We start from the raw sequence: 21,615 nt of genomic DNA on the forward strand, positions 1-21,615 counted from the left end.
CTGTGAAGTGTGTAAACCTGGCGATTCACAGACCTGTACCCCTGGGGGATAAAAATATATTATATGTTTATAAAAAATAAAAAATTAAAAATTAAAAAAAAATTATGAAGCTGACTGGGGTGTCTGAGTGGCTCAGTCGGTTAAGCGTCCAGCTCTTGATGTCGGCTCAGGTCGTGATCTCAGGGTTGTGAGATCGAGCCCTGAGTCAGGCTGCAAGCTCAGGGCAGAGCTTGCTTGAGATTCTCTCTTTCCCTCTCCCTCTTCTCCTACACCCACTCCTACGAAAGAAAGAAAGAAAGGCAGGCAGGAAGGCAGGAAGGCAGGAAAAAGAAAGGAGGAAAGAAGGAAAAAAGGAAAGGAAAGGAAAAGATTTAAATAAGACAATTTTTGTAAGGCTCCCACCAAAGTGCTTGTTCTTCATAGGAATTCGATAACCGGTAGTTATTGGTATTATTTTCACCATTCCTACCCTCCCTTCGGCTTGTTCCTTTCCTCTGTGGCTTTATTCATGCACTTTCGCTCTGGTCTATACAGCCCCATCCAAGTGTCTTATCTTTCTGGTGCTCTGGTACGAGGGCAGCAGCCAACACTTCCTTCAAGGTCCAACTCCTGACAACTCTTCTGAGAGACTCTTCTTGACTTCATGAATGTGCCTGAAACCATCCTCTGTGTGTTCTTGCAACATTTTATATATAATTCATGTTACATTACAGGCTTGATTATATGCTGCCTTTAGAATTTTCTAGATAACTACAAGTGGCAATTACTTGTTGGTTTCATGGAGATACACCTTGTCTTCCTAATTAAATTGAAAGCTTTTGAAGGCCAAGGATCATATTTGCTGCTTTTTTATTACGCACAGACCCCAATCTACTGAATAATGACACGAATCCCGAGACAGAATAGTACATGGATGAAATTACCCAAGTAATTTTCCTAATTCAAAATCAAGCATTAAAACAGGATTGGAAAACTGAACGTGCAATGATTACAGAAACTCTGAACGTAATTTTTGAGACCCTCACAAATCTTCATCTCCTATCCTCTCCCACACCCCAGCCACACATTGCCCGGCCCCCTCTCCTCCTGCGGGCTTCAGGTCTTTCTCATGGATTATCCGATCATCCATTGATTATCCAATTATCCGAGGTGCCCCCCCCACATATTTTTCTCCATCTCAATGCCCAGTGAGCTTCCTTCCTCACAGTCTAACATTGTGTTGGCTTACTTGCTCACTAGACTGTAACCTCCAGACCCAATTTTAGACAGACCCACATAGTCTTTCTTCCTTTTTTAATTAGTGAAGTTTAGTTGACACGCAGTGTCATATTAGTTTCAGGTGCACAACAGAGTGGTTCGACGGTTCAGTACGCTCCGCAGTGCTCACCACGATCTGTGCTGTCCCCATCGGACACCCTACAGCCCTCGCACAGTATTATCACCTATATTCCCTAGGCTGTACTCTTCATCCCTGGGACTCATTATTTTCTGACAGACCCACTTTGTTTACAAGCCTACTTCCCGGCACACAAAATGCTCCATACATGTTCGTTGAATGAATTGTGGGAAAAGCACCCGTGAGCCCAAACTTTGTGACTTACCGTGCTGGGGAGTATAAGCAAGCAATCGAGCGTCTTTGAGCCAGAGATCTGGTACACAGAGAAGCAGAACAGAGACATCTGCTCTGTCAGCTTCACAAGGATGTTGTAAGGACTGGAGAAAAACTGTCTGGGACAATGCTTGGAAATACGCACTGCCTTTACATCGCAAAGCACTCTTGCATGCCTGGTGGAGTCTGGCTTAACTAGGCAGGGCTCTGGGTTCTAGTCTTACCAAATTCATCCCCCTCTGTAAGAATAAACACCACTCTCCGTTTTAAAATCCAGAGGGCACCAGTACTCGGATGCCTTCATAAGACTCACCCTGAAAACGCTATTTAAAGGGGAAAAGTCTAAGAAACGAGAATAAGGTTACAACGTTTTTAAACTATTCAATGAGAGCAATTGAAGTGTGGGGGGGTAAAAATCTGCCCATAGTCTTCGTGCAAATTTCAAAACCAACACTTCCTGATGGGGTGGGAGGGTGGGTTGCTCCTTGTAGCTTTAAGCTATGACCACTTTTACAAAGAAAGCAGTTACACTTGAGTGCACTCCATGTACCAGGTTAATGTTACAACTTGTCTCCAGCAACCTGTTCATTTTCTTAAAATTTCAACTCTAAATATTCCTCCTTGAGAAGAGTAAGAAGACAAGTAGAAAGAGCAATGTGAGATTCCCGCCAAGTTTGCAGAAAGTGTTGTAATTGGATGAAGCCGGCTGTGTTGGTAGACATCTTGAGCATCTGAGACAGACTTCTGCAGACAGCAAGTCCACCCTCTTGTGCAACCACCACAGAACTACCACTGAACGCGGATGCAGGTTACCTCGTAAAAGAAAGGAGCAGTTATTCCTCCCACACTCACAAAATACACATCCTCAATTTATGGGAGTGAAACAGGTGACATAGTTGCTGCTGTTGCACCAGCCACAAGAAGGCGCTTCCACCCAGATGCTCAGAATGCAAACTTCCAGGCAGGGGACGAGCTGCCCTGAGCCCGGCAGACAAGTCCGTCCAGGCACAAGTGTGGGCTATTTTTAAAGCACAACCCAGGTAACGAATGTACCCCAGGTCCAGTGAACCCTGTGGACAGTCGTGCTCTGCCTACAGACAGCTAACGACGGCACCACAGTGAATACAGAAAGCCCCATAGAAGGAAGGCCAGGGAAAACATGACCCAGCATTTGAAATTAAAGCTCTTAAGTCCCCCTAAAAAGGTACGCTATTCTGACAGCTTGAGTTTCAGAGAAAACTTTCTGGCTTTGTCTACAGGTCGACAATACCAAAGAAATAAACACTTGGGTTCCACACCCTCTCTCAGACCCAACACAAAGTTGGTGGGGGGGAGGTTTGAATCCCAGGGAAAGTGGATTTCAGATGCAAATGTCCTGAAATCCTTAACTAGGATTTCAAGTCAAGGCAGAGTCTCTCAGGTAGGAGACTCCCAGGCCTGAAGTCATATGCCACTAAAGCAAAGGTCAGTGAATGTTGTCTCCAAAGCAAAACCTCACTCCTTTCCCCAGAAATCAAGATCCAAGTCAGCTACAAAGGCCAGGCAGGGTCTGGCTGTTAAAACGGGATTGGGTGCTGAGGGCCCCTGGAAGTGGGAGGGGGAGGCACGCTGGGGCTAGCTGCCTTCCCCTAGAAGGAATGGTGTAGTTTCTCAGACCCCATGTGGGTAAGTCCACCAGGAAGCAGAAGCGATGGGCCTCCAGCACGTGGCCCCTGCTCAGGGCATCTCGGGGCTGCATGAGACCCAGGGAATCTCACTGACAGAGGAAAGGGTTCCAGGGAGTTGGTACAGCTCAGGCCTGCGAGAGCCTCTGAGAGCCGCAATGGGGTGGGGAAAACAGCCTCTGTGCACCCGCCTGGCTGGGAGAGGGCTCAGGGAAATACATAAAGTCCCAAACCTGCTGGCCTGGGTTCTGCCGTCTTCCTTCAGCTCCTGCCTGGCTCCCAGGCCCTGTCTGAGAGTAATTAACACAATCAACCACTATAACCATACCTGACTCCCAACCACACACCAGGAACTGAACGTCTAGGAAACAGTAGGTTTTGAGTTCAAACGCTCTGATTGGGGCGTATTCCCAGCTCCACCATTTACAAACTGTGTGGCCTTAGGCTAGCCCGGGTCTGTAGGCTGGGGATGCTGGTCCTTTCTGCCTCTTGGAGCCCGGTGACGTTCAAACAGCGAGAGGCTTAGCAAAGGCAGGCAGTAAAGGTTCAATAACTGCAAGTGGATATTACTTTTTTTTTTAAATTTTTACTTTGGATTTTCTTTAACCCTCACAGGTTTGCAAAGAAACTCAGGTCCAATGTCATGAGAAAGGCTAACAATGAAAGGGAGACAGAAGACCGGGTCTGTGGGACTCCAGCGGCCACTCGTGATGGCCCAGGGTGGTGCTGAAACGGAGGGACCAGCCGACCCAGATCGGCTGCCATTTTCCCGTCAACCTCCCCACCGAATCGTGTTGCCCTCCCACCTCAAGTCCTTCTGAGCTCAAGCCCATCACCTCCGGGATGAAACGCACGCTCGGCAGCAGGGCAGCGGGGTGTTTCGGCATCCCCCATCAGAGAGAGCAGCAGCAGAAGTTTGCACGGAGGGAAGAGCTTGACGTTTGGTTTCACAATGACCCATGTTCAAATTTTGTTTTTTGTTTTTTTTTTTACTTACTACTTAATGTGCCCTTCTGAAAGTTACTTCTACGTCTTCACTTGCAGAAAAGATGCTAACACCGATTTAACTTGGCCAAGGAGTGCAGTAAATAGCAGCCACATTAGGACCACTTCCCAGCCCCATCTTCTGCCATTGGCCCACGGTCACCTCACCCAGAAACGGGGACAACTCCCCAGCACCCCGCATCTCCCCTGTTTTCTCCCATTTATGTATCCTGTCCCTTGAGTCTTCCCCACCCCTCCCACCCCGGTACTACCGTCTGTGGGGCTGAATCATATTTTTCTTTCAAGATTCCTCTCTAGCATGAGCTCCTCTGGGGATCCAGCTCCCTGGGAGTCCCAGAGCGTCCACTGCACACCGCTCTCCGAAGACTGACTGTATGGCCTTATTCTAGAGATTTTTGTTCCCATCTCCACCACTGGACTGTGTTCTTAAGAGCACAGTGGGCATCCCCCATTTCTGGACACCAGTTCTTAGCACTTCATAAGCACTCTCGGCGTGCTCGCTGAGGCGAGAACGGAAACTTACATAAGGGACTCAGGCTCTCAGTCGGAGACCTGAAACATACAGGAACGATGATCAGAATCACAGGATTTCAGAGCTGGAAGGAATATGCATATTCACCTTGGCCGGTACCTTCATTTGAAGTGAAGGGATGTCAATCACAGTTTGCCGGCTGCCCAAGATAACGCAGGTAGGCGATCCTTGGTCTGGCAAGATTAACCAGGACAGGGAATACTCAAGAAACAGCTGAGTATCCTTATGTGGCCATGGGGGCACGAGCTTAGTGATGTCATGGGGTACAGTGATGTAATGACTCTCTTACACAGGAAAGCTATGTTTTCTTCCAGCGTCACCAAGGACATACTGGGAGGCACAGACCCCGGCCACTCACGTAACTGATGGGCCCCAGGAATCAATACCATGGACTGGAATACAAATAGGGTCCCCTCATTTCCTAAGCACTGAAATGGAAATAACATCAGAAATAGGAGAGTAGGGGTGCCTGGGTGGCTCAGTGGATTAAAGCTTCTGCCTTCGGCTGGAATCATGGTTCCAGGGTCCTGGGATGGAGCCCTGAGCATAGGGCTCTCTGCTCAGCAGGGAGCCTGCTTCCCCCTCTCTCTCTCTGCCTGCATCTCTGCCTACTTGTGATCTCTCTCTCTGTCAAATAAATAAATAAAATCTTTTTAAAAAAGAAAGAAAGAAACAGGAGAGAGATACAGGTATGGATTTTTAAATTACAATTTTTTAAAAAGGTTTTGCTTTTGAATATTCAGTTGCTAAAGCGGTGTACGTCACAGCCAGAGACACGAAATCGATGTGGGACAAACATGTGTTTCAGTTCAGGACAGGCCAGGGAGAGCCAGAAACGCAGAACTAAAACAAAACCCAAAACCTAGCCACATAAATGAGTGATAAAAGTACAAAGAAATAACACTTTGGCCAAAGCTCAGAAAGGAAGCTTTTAAATAAAAGGTAAGATACCAGCAGGGCAAGGGAAATGATTTTCCAAACTTTCTTTCTCCTCTATTTCCTCATAGAAATCCTTCGACAAACAGAGGTCACGCTGCAGTACTCCAGCCCCGGGGTCGGCCCCGGCCCAAACCCCCCAGTGCTATGGAACAAGGTCACCATCGGTCAGGTGTGAGGGCCTCACATTCACCACTGGGTCCGAGAGTCTATGATTCCAAAACCTACCTTACTTCAAAATAAACCAAATCCTCCCCTTCTATCAGCTTCACTTTCCCTAATCTTCACATCGTGGGAAATCTTCAAAGGGAGGGTTTCTGGCCACAGTTTCGTGCAATTGTGCCTGTACCCCGGAAGTCCTTGGATGTCGTTGTATTTTTCATGACACAGAAAGACTGCAGCAGATTACAAAGAGACATAAATAAAGAGAACCCTGAATCAGGCATCTTAAAACCCTCCAAAATGAGGAAGGCTGGCCTCCTGGTGGAGCACGTGTGTCACCCGCACACACACGGAAGCGGAAGGGGACGCACAAGGCTTTACCCACAGTCTCACCTCCTGACCCACCCTTCTTCTAGGTCATGCTGGCAGGAACGGTAATAATCACTCTACAGCAGAAGGAGAGCTAGGCATTAGCTGGCAACAATCACAAAATGGTTCACAGATTGTACTAAAGCTTTCCATCAAGGTCCGGCATCATTATTATTACAAATAATGAGCTTCCATTCTCTTTGGCATTTTCCCACTAATTTTGTATAAAAAGAAAGCAAATTACTAGGTAAGAAAAAAAAGTTTGCAGAACACATTTCATCTGATTTTAAGGGTCTTTCTCCTATGAAGATAATACCCTACAAATATAATATACTACTCGCAGCTCCCAGCCAGATGCCGCATATCAGAACTGGTGTTTTGTTAAGCAAGATCCCCTGCAAAGAACAAGGCTTCCACCGAAATGCTTGCAAAGCGTCAGCAGGTGGAAAAGGGGCATTTCTAGAACCGAGTTGACAGGAGAAGGGCTGAGACGGCACGCTTTGCCTTGCTTCCGTGCAACAACACACTGGATCTCAGGACGGCTGGGTGGGCCCCGGAGGACAGTCACACCGGCAATGCTGCCCGGGGGAGCAGAGGGTGACAGCACACGCAATCAGCACGCTGATGGCAGCCGGCTGCAGCCATTCACGCCCTCCGCCTCGTCTTGCCTGGCTGCGCTGCGAGGATAATTAGATGTCATCAGACCCAGCCTGGAGAACAGAGCCAACTGTTCACACTGAGAGCAACAATTCAGGCCAATTAAGCTGGGGCGCTGAAGAGCTGTGAAGAGCGTGTTGATTAGCTTGAACGTAAGGTAGATTATTTGAAGGGAGAAACAGCAAGCGGCGTGCAGACATTAGAATGTTCTCCATTTGTGAGACATCCTCCCTCTAGTTCAGGTGTTTGAACTGGACGTTTCCAACTGGCCACTATCAAGGCCAAGTTTATAGGGGGCCATAGTTTCCCAGGAAACCTCAACGAACTGCCAGAACAGGAAGATGGTAAGACCACTTTTCTGTGAGTTTCTCTATGTGAACCAGCATCCATGGGAATGTCACAGGGCAGGAGCTGGCCAGGTTATGGTCACCTGATCCCAGGACGCTGGTTATAAGGCGGTGCCCTTCTTGGCCAGCAAGCCAGCTTCACCACCGTCTGAGCATTACCAAAAACAGGACACCAACCCCCTTTAAAAGGATGCATCATGGCCAACTCATTTATACATGTAGTCACAGAATATTTTTTGGGCCCCCATCCTATGGCAGACACAGTCCCAGGGACTGGCACTGAAACAATGGATAAGACAAATAAGGTCCTCGCCCTCACAGGGTCCCAACAAGTGACCTAGAGGACTAGTTCAATTACAATGACGGAAGTGACTGGGAATAGCCAACGTGCACAACGGGAAATTAAAAAGGCAGGAGAATTCCGTGACGGGCAGCCCTCACTTGCACAAGCCATATAAACCTTATGCCAAACCTGGGAACATGGCTCTTCCCACCCCTCTTATTTTAAAACAATGAGATTCATTAAAAGCCATTTGAATAGCACACTCGAAATAATGCTGTGTGGAAATACAGGTCCACACAACCAAGAGCCTCAAGGACATGCGGACATGTCTGGTACCCCAAGGAATCGTGGCGCCAGGCTCAAGGGCAGAGGACAGCAGCAGGACAGGAACGCATGTGCTGATACAGTATAGGAAGAGGAGGTGGTTCCATCGGAAGTCAAGGTCAGAGACCAAACATTCCCAAAGTTTCCCTGCCTGTCCTGGAGAGACAGTCACTTGTCATTACCCCCAACAAGCCACCATCAACCTTCAAAATGCATTTCACTTCATCCAAAAAGAGCAGAAAGGGGTCACCCATAAGTCACCCACAGTTGGCTCCAGTAGGTAGAGAAATGTTCTGGAGGTTCTCCAGCCCAGTGGCTTTCATCAAGGGGCAGCCCTCTGAACACATATGCACAATCTGGCCTCCCCTTGCCCTTAGACCAGGGGTTCACAGAGAGGGACACTGCCAGTGAGGGCCACCCAACAGGACGGGACAAGAAGGGACCCAGAGATGACACCCAAGAGAGTGTAAAGCCTGCTGACTGTGCTCAGGGGACCATCAGGGACCTGGATCTTCTTCACAATTAGAACCCCACCCAACCTGGACCATTATTGCAAAGGAAGACACATGAATACACAAACAGGAGAGAAGCAAAGGGAATGAAAACTGTTTCTTCCTTGACAAGGTGGCTCAGAGTTGAACCTACAGCACAAGGTACTGTGGTGACGAGCAATCACAGTTAACAGAATCTAAGACATGCCTCAGAGACAAATGTGCCAATCCAGTAAGCAAACGTAGTAACTCAACTAGCCCGTGCCTGAATTCCTACCGGTTACGAGGAACTGCGCTAGAGGCCACGGAGTTATGGGAAGAAGTAGGACAGGGGAGCTTTCCCAAAGCCCAGCTGCCTGGGATGGGAAAGAGCCAGACACTGAGGCCTCCGCTAAGACCCGAGGCCCCTCGCTCAGCTACAGCAGACCTGCCGTCAGGTGCCAGATGAAGGGACAGGCACTAAGGCAGAAGGAACAGAGGTCAGGTATGGATGGGAAACTACAACACCCTGAGCTGCCTCAAGAGAAAAGCCACTGCGGCTGACACCCACTGGGGACACCCCAAATCATTCTGACCCTCTGGCATGAGTCCTTTCTCCCCACCTGTCTGAGTGCAGCTACCAACCCCTGAAAAGTTCATCCACACCCTGTGGACTTGGGTCCTGCCCGCCTGTCCCCCAGGGTTCCTATAGGCTCTGCTGCTTCTACTTTGGATTAGAAGCTAGCAGCAACTCCCACAGGATCCCTTAGACTGGACACCTGCTGCTAGGTATGCCCCAGTCCTGCCCCAGAGTTATCAAGGATAACTCTTCTAGGACCATGCTATGCCCCTCTCAGTGTTGATGATCTCGTAAGAGAGACAGTCAGACCGACAGGCATAAAGGAAACAGACACAGATGATAGATAGATATGATGGTAACGATTCCAAGCACTGGGTACTCAATGCTTTAAGAATGGTACAAAAGAAAAAAAAATAGGTAATAAAGGAGTATCAGGGATGAGTTACATTCACTGACTCCCGACTGGAGGGAGTAGTAAGGACTTCCTGGAAGAAGTGACATTTGTGTTGGGTATAATTACTAGAGGTAAATTTCTGCAGATGGAGGTAGCAGGGTTTGGGCAGGAACAGGAACAGGAAAGCAATAGAAGAAACGGTTCTAGATGTAGGAACAGCATGAGCAAAGGTGGGAAGGTACGAGTGTTCACCATGCAGTGAGTGATGGGAACCGCCGTGGGGTCTGTGGGAGTGCAGGACAGAGGGGCAGGAGGCAGGCCTGGCCCTGTCCCCAAACAGCGCTTCACCGTGGAACTTGCTTGTAGCTGCTCAACCTCCCTCTAGCTGACTGTCCATTCTCTGCAGACTTTCCAAAAACAAGGAGGAAAAGTAAGATAAAAAAACACTATCTTAAGAGACACAAGCTGCTCATCTACAGAAACTATTGCCTCTCATTTCCAAAAACACAATAAAAATATCAACTCTCTCTCTCCATAGTTTACACAGAAAGACTTAGTGGGAGAGCTGAGGCCTGTGCACACACAGGATTTCAGAGGGGGTGTTTGGGGATGAGACGGGTGAGCTCCAGGCAGAGACAGACAAGAACGCCGCCGACGGAACACTCCCCTGCCAGAGTCCTTCACCAGCCTCTTGGACCTCACACAGAACAAGTTCACAATCCTCTCTCTTTCCTAACAATCTAACTGATAAAAATGAACAGTGCAAAACAGGTATGTTAGAACCCCCAGGAAATGTTTGTTTTCAAGCCTGAGGATAAGAATGACATGATATTTACACCTTTCTTCTTGTACTATGACCGTGGTCTATTTTATCTCACAAAAGTGATGGGGAAGCCTGTTCAAACATGAGTCTCCTCATGAGTATCAGAGCACCTAATGTAGCATCAGAAGTACCAAGTGGGCCGTCTGCATTCTGAGAGAGCCGATGTGGCCCATGACAGTATCGCTCCCCTCAGAGAGGGCTAGTGACTCAGAAAGGGTCCCTCCAGAACCGCTGAGCCAAACTGGGGTGAACCTCGGGGAACAGCTGGAGGGTGGCCACAAACCTGGGAGTCCTCACAGGAGTGAGGCCACAGGCAGATTCATCATCAGAGAGAAATCTAAAATCACCCCGAGCCTAACCCAAAGTCTGTCCACTGTCCAGCAGCACCCAGTGCAGACAATTCGAGAGTGTCCATGCTAAAAGCTCCCCTTCCTTGGGACTCTCCCGACGCCCAACCTTGGTGCACCACGGAACTCAAGATCCTGTCACTTTTAAAATAGTTCATTTGTGGGGCGCCTCTGTGGCTCAGTGGGTTAAGCCGCTGCCTTCAGCTCAGGTCATGATCCCGGGGTCCTGGGATTGAGCCCCGCATCAGGCTCTCTGCTCGGCAGGGAGCCTGCTTCCTCCTCTCTCTCTGCCTGCCTCTCTGCCCACTTGTGATCTCTGTCTGTCAAATAAATAAATAAAATCTTAAAAAATAATAATGAAATAAAATAGTTCATTGGCTCTTCACGCAACCTGTGACAGAGGCAGAGAAGGAGGCTTCAGAACAAACCCCATCTGACCGAGCCACAGGCTGCGAGAGGCTTGCTCGGGTCCCAAAGCAGGCGCGTCCGCGAGCTGGGAGCCGCAGACTCCTGCCGTGGCTTCTCCCACCACAGCTCGCTGGCTCTCTATCAAGCAGGATGCCACAGTGCTGGCCCCTGGGAGAAGGTGCTCCCTCGTGCAGCCCCGGGGCGTCAGGGCAGGTCCAGGTGGCCTTCCCACTGCCATTTCTTGCTGCTTCTGGCCCGCAGGAGCCAGGCTGCACCTGCCCAGGTTGGTGGTGGTTGGGGGAGGGGGGAAGAGTTCTGCAGCTGTCAGCAAAGCCAAACTCCCTGGACCCCTCCAGAACACCGCTGCTTCTCTTTTCTTCTCCTCTCGTGAGCACTTGCTAGGGGCCTGTCTACTCTTTCTCATGGGCGGTGAGGGGGCAAAGCTCTGTTTATCAGACTCACGTCGAAATCCCCGAAGTTACTCTACAGCCTCCCTGCCGCTGAGCTTCCTTCCCACTCTGGGCTGGGAGGGTGAGGCCTAGGCGCCCAGTTCTCAGGCTCTTGGGCCTGAGTGAACCCTCTCCTTGATGGAGTTGCCCTCACAACGAGGTGCTCGGGTTCAAAGGCAAACATCTCTTTGCCACTTCTCTTCACACCTTCAAAAACAAAACCCAACCTCCTATGAGCTCAGAAGCCTTAGGCGAAAGCAGTGGCTAAAAATCTATTTCAACTCTGAGGGGCCCTTCCCTGAAAGAGCAAGAGAGAAGCAAATTCCTTACGCTGGAGTGTGTAGGAGGGCCCGCTGGCGCCCTGGGAAAGGCCCCCGGGGCTGCCAAAGATGAAGAACCCCTCCATTCCCCCCGGGGGCGGTGGGGTGGGCGTGAGGAGACCAGCTCCTAAAGACTGGTGACGGCCAACTAAAAATGTGAGTACGTTTTTAAAAAAAAGTCTTGAGGTACACAGAGTCATAGCCAATTCCTTTCACTGCCCTTATGACAGGCCAGTCACTCTTCTGAGAGTTTTACCTACCTGTACTCATTCATTTTCTGTTTTTTAAGATTTATTTGCTTATCTGAGAAAGAGAGAGAGCACGAGCTCTCAAGAAGGGGCAGAGGGAGAGGGAGAGAGTGTCTCCAGCAGACTCCATGCTGAGCGCAGAGCCTGACTCAGGGCTTGATCTCGCAACCCTGAGATCACAACCTGAGCAGAAACCAAGAGTCAGATGCTTAACCAGCTGTGCCAACCAGGAGCCCCTGTACTCACTTAATCCTCAAACACCCTCTGAGGAAGGTGCTGCATCCCCATTTCCCATGAAAGGAAACAAGGGCACAGACAGGTCATTTGCCCAAGATCACAGAGCTGGTTAGTAGCTAAGAAAGGACCTGAACCTGGGAAGTTGTGCTCCAAGGTCCGTGTTCTTAATCCCAACACCAGGCTACCTTTCTGACAGGTGGATTATACAGGATTTACCAAAGAAGAGATCTCCGGCTCAGGGCCATTATACCATCCCCCGGTGCCGCTGAGTTGGGAGGGTCGTGGATCTGACTCACTCACTAGAGCCTTTAGAATTCATTGTTTCATATATATATATAGTATAACATATATATATATGTATATATATATATATACACACACACATATACATATATGTATATTTGATTTCAAATGCTAAAACTGATTTTTTTAAAAAGATCTGTTACAGAGAGTGAGTGCGCACACACGGGGGAGGGGCAGAGGGAGAGGAAGAGAACATCTCAAGCAGACTCTGCACTGAGCGTGGAGCCCGACACTGGGCTCCATCTTATGACCCCAAGACCACGATCTCAGCTGAAAGCAAGAGTCATCGCTTCACTAACTGGCGACCCAGGTGCCCCGCCAAAGCTGCTCTTAAATGAGAGGATATTGAAATGATCTTCTGGGGCGCCTGGGTGGCTCAGTGGGTTAAGCCTCTGCCTTCAGCTCAGGTAGTGATCCCAGGGTTCTGGGATCAAGCCCCTCACTGGGCTCTTTGCTCAGCGGGGAGACTGCTTCCCCCCTCTCTCTGCCTGCCTCTCTTGCCTACTTGTGACCTCTCTCTGTCAATAGATAAAATTAAAATAAAAAAGAAAATGATGTTCTACCTAAATTTTTCCTAAGGGCATTTCCTAAATGATTAAATATAACAAACATTTCCTGAGCATGTACCGAGCCACAAGCACTAGTCTAAGGGTTAGGGATACAAAGATACACTTTCTGGTGGTTCAGATACTTTGAACAGTGACTAACACCAACTTGGGTAGACAGGAGCATCACTGCGCCTGGACTGCTGGTGTCCTGGGGAAACCTCTCGAGACACAGCGAAGGGACCCCTCTGGCTGTGTCACTTGTGGGGAGGCCAGGGAAAACCAGCCCAAACAATGTGAGTATACCTGACATCATGGAAGGTTGCTTTCAGCGAAATGATTCGGACAAGGGGAGAATGAAATGTGAGAACAGGAGACTCAAACCCAAATCTACAATTACCTTCTTAAAAAACAGCAGCAACAACAACAATGACGACAAACCAACCACAAAATTAGTCTTGTGGTGAAGTCTGGGGGAAGGAAACAAGCAAGCTTGTGAGGTGTGAGGCTCGTCCCAGTTCTTAGATCTCCTGATCTGTTTCTGAATGGTCACCGTATCCCTCTGCTTCCTAATTTACAGACATGCCCCCAAATAATACAAACTCTATGATCGTCACAAAACTCTATGATTGTCAGACTCTTCTAACTCATGATTGCTTCCAAGTAGATGTTACTGAAAACTTCCTGTAGCAAACTCCTGAGCAACATTAATGTGAAGTTCTCCAGCATGTGCTCCGGAATAGGGACCTTCTCGTTCCACCCAGGATGTGGCAATGAACTGTTTTAATTACCCAGCAGCTCTGTGTTAAAGTCCAATTGAGTTAAATAGACAGTAGTATTAACTGAACAGTAAAGGGCATTTAATTAAAGTCTACCCGGATAAAAACCCTAGCACCAAAATGCAGCCAGAAATTGCTAATTATCTTGCATACGTCTAAAGAAAGATACCCTCATTCATACAACAGTATGATAAAGGTCCTAACATATTCATGAAAACAGCGGGAAAAGCCTTTCTTATTCTTTTGTTCCAGCAACATAAATAAATGACAAAGATCCTAGAGACAAAACACAGTGTTACAACTCCCTACATGGAAATAAACGGCACAGCTGTGTGACCCAGGGCTGTGCTGTACGGTTCCACGCAGGCCTGAAAGTGAGACAAATGTCAAGTAATTACTAGAAAGTTATCTTCTTTGTAATTGATCTTTGCCAATGGAAGCCTAATAAAGACCATTGAGCCAAATCAATTTTTCTTATAATGATACATTTAAAAGAAAAAGACGTGTATGGATTGAACAAAATACCAGAGACTTCCCCAGCATCAGCCAAGGAAAACAAAACACAAATGGTTTGGGGGCGTTTCTGCATTTATGGATTCATGGAAATATAATCAAAAATCAAAAGTGACTACCATGCTTAAAATGAGCCACAGATTTTCAAAAGCACCAATTATCTTGTCCTTTTTACTCTTCAAAGCACAGCGCCCCCCAAATACTGATTTTGTTTAGAAAAGGGACATGTAGCGTGATACAGTGCCTCCAATCAGTGCTGTGAGGCACAAAGGGTGCCCAGGCTTGGTCTGCCCATGGTCTGGTAAGGGCTAGAAGCTCGGTAAGTGCCTAAGAGCAAAGCCGCCCTTTGTGTACACCTGTTAAGAACCAGGTAAGCCGTCTCCAATCAGAGCCTTCGGCACTTTCCTGTAAGACGTTTGTGTAACAGGCAATGGCCAGAAAGTGTGTGTTTATAATTGTCTTTCAGAGAAAAGTACCGGGAATGACAAAAGGAGAAAATCACCTCTACACTGATTTCCTTTTTAATTCACAGGGTAAATGCGGATTCGGGCATTAAAGCTGTGTTTTCTTTCTTTTTTTTTTTTTTTTAAGATTTTATTTATTTATTTGACACAGAGAGATATCACAAGTAGGCAGAGAGGCAGGCAGAGAGAGAGAGGGTAGCAGGCTCCCCACTGAGCAGAGAGCCCGATGCGGGTAAAGCTGTGTTTTCTATTCCCAGAAGCAAGCCCCCACTCTACTTGTTTGAAGAGCCAAGCAGCAGAGTCTGAAGTCAAAGCAGGAACCACAGCTCTTGGTCCTGGAAACACACGCAACTACTCAATAAATATTCACCTCTCCGCGCGAGGTCTGACTGGGTCCCCTCCCCATGCTCTCCACACCCCTAGGTAAAGCGACGATGATTTCAAGGCCTGTATTAACCTCTCCCTGGCCCCCCTCCTCCAAGGCTGCCGGGGACACACACTTATGTCCCACCTCCTGACACCCACCCTCCCCAGCTGCAGACAGCAGCTGCTGTGACCAGAGGCTCCTTCCTGCTGGTGGAGACCATGCCCACCTGCGAGAAGGCCACACGTGCTCTCCCATGAGAACATCCTAGTACCAACCTGAGCCTTTTATCTACGGCCTTTCATTTAACTCTCATGCCAAGCCATGAAGTGGACCCCACCATGAAGCCCATTTTACAGATGAGGGAACAGACACAGAGGCCTCTTGCCTATCTCCAAGATAAGCTCTCCTGCATCGGGCCAGACGGCGCTCTCAAAGCGGAAACAAGGAAACTTCTGTTTCATTCCTCCCTTTCCGCCTTCCACGACCATCTTCTCTCCCCGGCTGCCTAATAACCACTGTGCTCAGCAAAACAGGTTCAGTTTCCTCCACAAAAGCAGCCACTTTCCCAGCTATTTCCAGCCCGCACACTCTTCATCTGAGACAACTCCCTCCTGTGATAATCGCTTCCTTCTCTTGTAAGATGGCAGTTACCAACACAAACCACTTCTGAGCACACGCGGAACCCTCCATGGAGGCCAGTTGTGCAGTATAAACCCCTTTCTGCAGGGAGCCCCAGGGGAGAAGCAGGTGCATCCGGGGGTGGGGGTTCCTGGCAGGGGAAGCTCAGAGGCTGGGAGTCCATTGACACAGAAATCGCCAGGAAAATGCGAGAATAGAGCTGCAGACTGTATTTAAAGCTGGACCCCTCACAAGTCTTGTTAGTTTGTTCATCTTACGAACATATCTCAGAGGCCTCCTGGGGGGCGGCATCGGGGAACGACATAGTATCGTCCTCAGGCACCTGCTTCAGAAGGCCCGGAGAGCAGGGAAGCAGATTCCTGGGCTCCACTCCAGACCTTCAGAATCAAACTCCTGGGGGTAGGGATACAGGAAGCTGAGCTTTAAACAAGGACCTGGAGATTCTGAAGACCATGGAGCAACCCTGGGTTAGGTGCTGAAACAGACCCACCCATTATAGAAATAGAAAAGACACATTTCTGACATATAAGGCCTTCACATGTCAGGGGTGTGCGTGCAGTGGGAGCTGACATGGCCACCCACAACTAAGTATGGAAGCCAAGTGGTGGGCTGCTAAACCAGCTCTCCAGGCACGGTCTGGGGAGTTTCCTACTCCTCAAGAATTCTGCGGGTTGCGAACTTGACAAGTCCCACTCATATTTGGAAGGCATCATAATATCTGTGTGTGCACGTTTCCTGAGACATTCTATGGTTTTTGTTTTCTAAAAACATCTTCCTTTACCTCGGGCCCAATTTCTTCCACTGGGTTTGTGAACCAGAGATCATCTATGTAGTATTTTCATCTATGTCCACTAAGATACTAATGTTTCTAACTTGAAAATTTCTTCATAGACTCTCAGTAGATCAACAAATGCATTTAATAGAGATTTCTCCAATGACGACGTAAGAATGGCTAACAGACATATGGAAAAATGTTCATCATCATTAGCCATCAGGGAAATTCAAATCAAAAACACATTGAAATACCACCTTACACCAGTTAGAATGGCAAAAATTAAAGGCAAGAAACAACAAGTGTCAGAGAGGACGTGGAGAAAGGGGAACCAACCCTCTTACACTACTGATGGGAATGCAAGTTGGTACAGCCACTTTGGAAAACAGTGAGGAGATTCCTCAAAAAATTAAAAATAGAGCTACCCTATGACCCAGCAACTGCACCACTGAGTATTTACCCCAAAGATACAGATGTAGTGAAAAGAAGGGCCATCTGTACCTCAACGTTCATAGCAGCAATGGCTACAATAGCCAAACTGTGGAAAGAACAAAGATGCCCTTCAACAGACGAATGGATAAAGAAGATGTGGTCCATATATACAATGGAGTATTACTCAGCCATCATAAAAGATGAACACCCACCATTTGCATCAACATGCACGGAACTGGAGGGGATTATGCTAAGTGAAAAAAGTCAAGCACAGAAAGTCAATCATCATATGGTTTCACTTACTTGTGGAACATAAGGAATGACATGGAGGACATTGGGAGAAGGAAAGGAAAGGTGAGTTGGGGGAAATCGGAGCGGGGAGACAAATCAAGAGAGACTGTGGACTCTGAGAAACAAACTGAGAGTTTTGGAAGGGAAGGGTATTGGGGGTTTGGTGAGCCTGGTGATGGGTATTCAGGAGGGCATGGACTGCATGGAGCACTGGGGTTATACATAAACAATGAATCCTGGAACACTACATCAAAAACTAACGATGTACTGTATGGTGATTAACATAACAAAAAAATGCATTTAGGATATTTTTCTGAAGTTTTTCTATCTGTAAGGTAATAGTTTTTTAAACAACATAAGCAACACTGAAAAATATTCATAATTCTACAACTCTAACAGAACTGTCATTTTTAGTATTTTCATTTCCAATCTTTTTTCATCTGTACTTATTTGAACGCAGTTATGCTTGATGAATATCTACAACATCGTAACACATTTTCGACCAATATACTATCCTGAGCAATTTCCATCTTGTTATATAATTTCTCCTATTATTTTTGTGGCTGCATTACATTTTGTGAAGTCTAGGTGTCATTATTTACTTAATCATCTCTTATGGTTGAATGTTTAATTCGGGTTCCTACCAGTTCTTCAAAAGTATAAATAATAGCATTTTTTAAAATGTGTTTTCTTCCTACCCTTAGACTAGAATCCCAAACATTGGCTTATCTAAGGAAAACAGAATTGAAAGACAGTGGAATATCAGCCCACCCCCTTTTTTTGGCTATTGAAAAACTAACTTTTTCTACATAGCATCTTACAAGTTGTCATTTACCAAACACCTACTGTGTGCCGGCCCACCTAATCCTCTTAACACACTTAAAAGTAATGTTACTCTCCAGTGTACAGAGTGGGGGGGTCTGGGTCTCAATGTGGAGTGGGGGCCGAAGGCCCACCCCTGTTGTAATTCATGATGGGGGGGAGGGGCCAGGGACGAGGGCACCAAGACATGTGTGGTGGACATCGGCGCTGTTTGCCTGTCGTTTCCAGCTCTCCACCACTTCCAGGCACCTGGAGGGACCGTCCCTCTGGCCCCTAAGTTTGGATGGAGCCAGTGGGCTGCTGGGTGGCAGTCCTGCATCACTTCCAGGCCAGAACATCTAATTGATGGTGTCAACAAGTGAGGGGATGTTACTCCTTCATCCCAGGTCCCTGACTGAGGTGCTTATTCTGGGCAGAATCCCCAGCGGGCATCAGCGCTCCCGCAGCTTGAGCAGGAAATATACTTTTGTTGTCACAAGTCACCAAGACTTTGAAGCTATTTGTTACCTTAGCATAAGCTCACTTATCCTGGCCTAGACAGAAGCACAGCCTGAAAAACCGACTGAGAAGGACTTCATGGGGTAGGGTGGGGGGCGGGAGTGAAGCTAACACTGTGAGCCACCCCCGGGGCATTCGCACCTTTCCAGACATAGGCCTGTCAGCTCGCATAAGGGAGAGCAGCGCTTTGTTCGCCGTATGGGGTGAGGGCGGCGGGGTGAAGAAAGCCTGGGAGCTGGGGGTGCCGGACAGAGGACAGGCTCAGGTTGCTGCGGAGGAGAGCACTGGCTAATTGGCCAAAAGGGGTAGACCTTGCTGTCAGACTCACCTACCAAACAAGTGTGCCCTAGAAAGACACGAGCTGTCATTCATAGTGAAACCTCTTCCCGGGGCATCTGTGGGGCTCAGTCAGTTGATCGTCTGGCCCTTGATTTCAGCTCAGGTCATGATCTCAGGTTCTTGGGATCGAGCCCCGCCTCTGCTACCTGCTCAGCAGGGAATGTGCTTGGGAATCTCTCTCCCTCTCCCTCTACCTCTCCCACTGCTAGCTCTCTCTCTCGGTTCCTCTGCCTCTCCCCCTGCTCACTCTCTCACAAATAAATAAAATCTTAAAAAAAAAGTCTTCCCTCCCCAAACTACTACCTTCTGGAAAGATGGGCTCAGGGGAACAGGAGACCTGGCATTATCTGTCCAGGGCTCAGATACAAGCTGTTACTCCAAGTCAAATGACCTTGGTTCTTTTCTGTATCTGAGCATCAAATTCTCATCTAGGAAATGGGAATAAAAACATTTTCATATGGGCTAATTAAAAGAGGAAGAATGGACTTACAACACAGTAGGTCTTCAATACACTGTACCTATTGTTTTTATTATGAAGCAAGTTTCCTCCCAGGCTCATCCTCTTCAGAACACAGGAAAATGGGCAGAATCCTCCCACTAGTTTAGCAAAATGAAGTCCCAGAAGGGTAAGGCCTCCATCAACTGGCTTTATCTTAAAACTAGTCACTCTGAAAACAGACTCTGTCTTTTAGGGCAACTGAGGTCAGGGCAGCCTCTGGCCATCAGGGAACTGTCCAAGGGCAGCATTATTTGCTGTAGTAGCCAATATCAAGGCCATGTAGCTTGCAGGCCTGGATAAAAACCCTCTTCCTCCCCAGGCAGGCCCCTAACCTGAGCAGGCCGTGACAGCAGATGACCAGAGCTGGCAACGACAGCGCAGGCGAGTCCTTTCCACTGGCACCAGACAGCTTCCCCAGGTGACTTAGCTCGGAGAGGCCTCTGCAGGTCACACGTGGCCTCTGGCCCCGCTCACTGTGCCTCCTGGTGAGGATCACCCCCTCACCAGCCACCACTCTGCCACCACCACACTTTCCCGGGCATGCCCTTTGCTCTCAGGAACTCAGGAGCTGCTACATTATATCCTTCCTTCTTACAAGAGTGACTTTCCGAAGTTTTTGGTACGTTGATAACCCATCCTTGTTTTTCTGGTGTGGAGTTTTCCCCTCTCATCTCTGATGTGCTGCATAACGTAGTTACTTAGTGGGGTTGACAATCTTCTGGACATTATTTGTAACAGCCACCAAAGGGAAACAATCCAACATCCATCAACCTAAGAATGGATAAACACAATGGGGCCTCTCCAGACAATGGAATATGATTCAGTGGAGAAACACAGACACAGGCTACAACAGGATGAGCCTTTAAAACGTACCCTAAATGAGAGAAGGGAGGCACAAAAAGGTCACAAATTATATTACCCCACCGATCCAAAGTATCCAGAATAGGCCAGTCTATAGGGAGAGAAAGCAGATGAGCGGTTCCCTGGGCCTGAAGTAGGCAAGACATGGGGAGTGACGGCTGATGGGCACTGGGTTTCTCTTGGGGGTGATGAAAATGTTCCAAAATTAGTTCTGATGAACACCCTGCTCTGAACAGACTAAAAGCCACTGGTTTGTAGGCCTTAAAAGGATAACTCTCATGGTATGTGAATTATATCTCAACAAGGTAATTATTTAAAAAACAGCAACAACAACAACAACAAAAACAAACCTCCAGGTACAGGAATTTCTGAAACACCGTGAGAGTGTTTGCAAGTCAGAGATGACAAGCCTTGTGGGATATGCTTTCCGGGGCTCAAGGAGGGAAGAGGTGGGTGAACATGTGGCTGGGGGCAGGTGGCCACTGGCCCCTAGAAAACGCGCCGACCTGGAAAGGACAGCCATACTGCTCCCTCCAATTACTGCCCCTTGAGCCCAATATCACCAGGTTTTCCACGGTTTTCAGGAAAAGCCAAACACTTGAGTCTTCATCGAAATTTCCCTATTTCGGTGTCTGTAACTAATTTAATATTTTGAAAAAGCACAGACTGACTTCTGCCTTTCACTGCTGAGTCAACAAACACTGCCCGAAAGCCTACTGTGTGCCAAGCACCATCCCAGCGTCGGGGCCTCAAGGAAGCAGCTCCCTTTCTTTCTGTGCAGACGGTGCTATTGTGGGGCCAATGGGGCTGTACCAAGTACACTGAGCTCCCAAGAGCATGGCAAACTGAGGCCCTGAGTTGCCATGGGAACCAGCATTGGCAAAACACACAGGTAGATGGGGCTGGTGGCCCGGAAGCTGGCGCAGGACCCTCCCTGTGGGGTCTCAGGTCTTCCTAAGAGAGGCCCGAGTGTACTCAGAGGTGGCCGTGAGACCAGACCAGGGCAGAACAAGCCTGAATGCCCCAGCGCCGCTTCTGGAGCCAGGCTGATGCACAGAGGCCAACCTGCCCTCGGGGATCTCAGTACATCACATTTTAACGAGAGCCTCATGGCACTTCGTGAAGTGGGCCAACCTTGGGAAATGTCTGTTTTTCTTACCCTCTCTTGTTAAACAGAATGACTCTGTCTGGCTGTTGTGGTTCAAAGCAGCTCCCCCCGGAAAGGGCTCGAACTAGCCTGTTTTATTTAATTTCACAATGTTCATGGTTCCCGGGGAAAATGTTTTGTTACAAGGGTGGTTATTGTCTTAATGGGCTTGGGTATTTG

General features: G+C 48.1%; 1 protein-coding gene and 1 long non-coding RNA gene across 8 annotated transcripts in view; both read right to left on the reverse strand.

Annotated features, from left to right (window-relative positions):
- The window catches only part of ZDHHC14 (zinc finger DHHC-type palmitoyltransferase 14), a 276,426-nt gene that overhangs the window by 168,891 nt on the left and 85,920 nt on the right, over nucleotides 1-21,615 (reverse strand). The gene's annotated exons all lie outside the window — the stretch shown is intronic.
- LOC116588017 lies at nucleotides 315-9,618 on the reverse strand. The gene is made up of 3 exons (XR_004284738.1): nucleotides 9,606-9,618; nucleotides 6,818-6,819; nucleotides 315-3,024 (listed from the first exon to the last, which is right to left on the reverse strand). It is a non-coding gene; the product is annotated as an uncharacterized LOC116588017 (long non-coding RNA).

Source organism: Mustela erminea, chromosome 4, assembly GCF_009829155.1.
Source record: "Mustela erminea isolate mMusErm1 chromosome 4, mMusErm1.Pri, whole genome shotgun sequence".
NCBI lineage: Eukaryota > Metazoa > Chordata > Mammalia > Carnivora > Mustelidae > Mustela > Mustela erminea.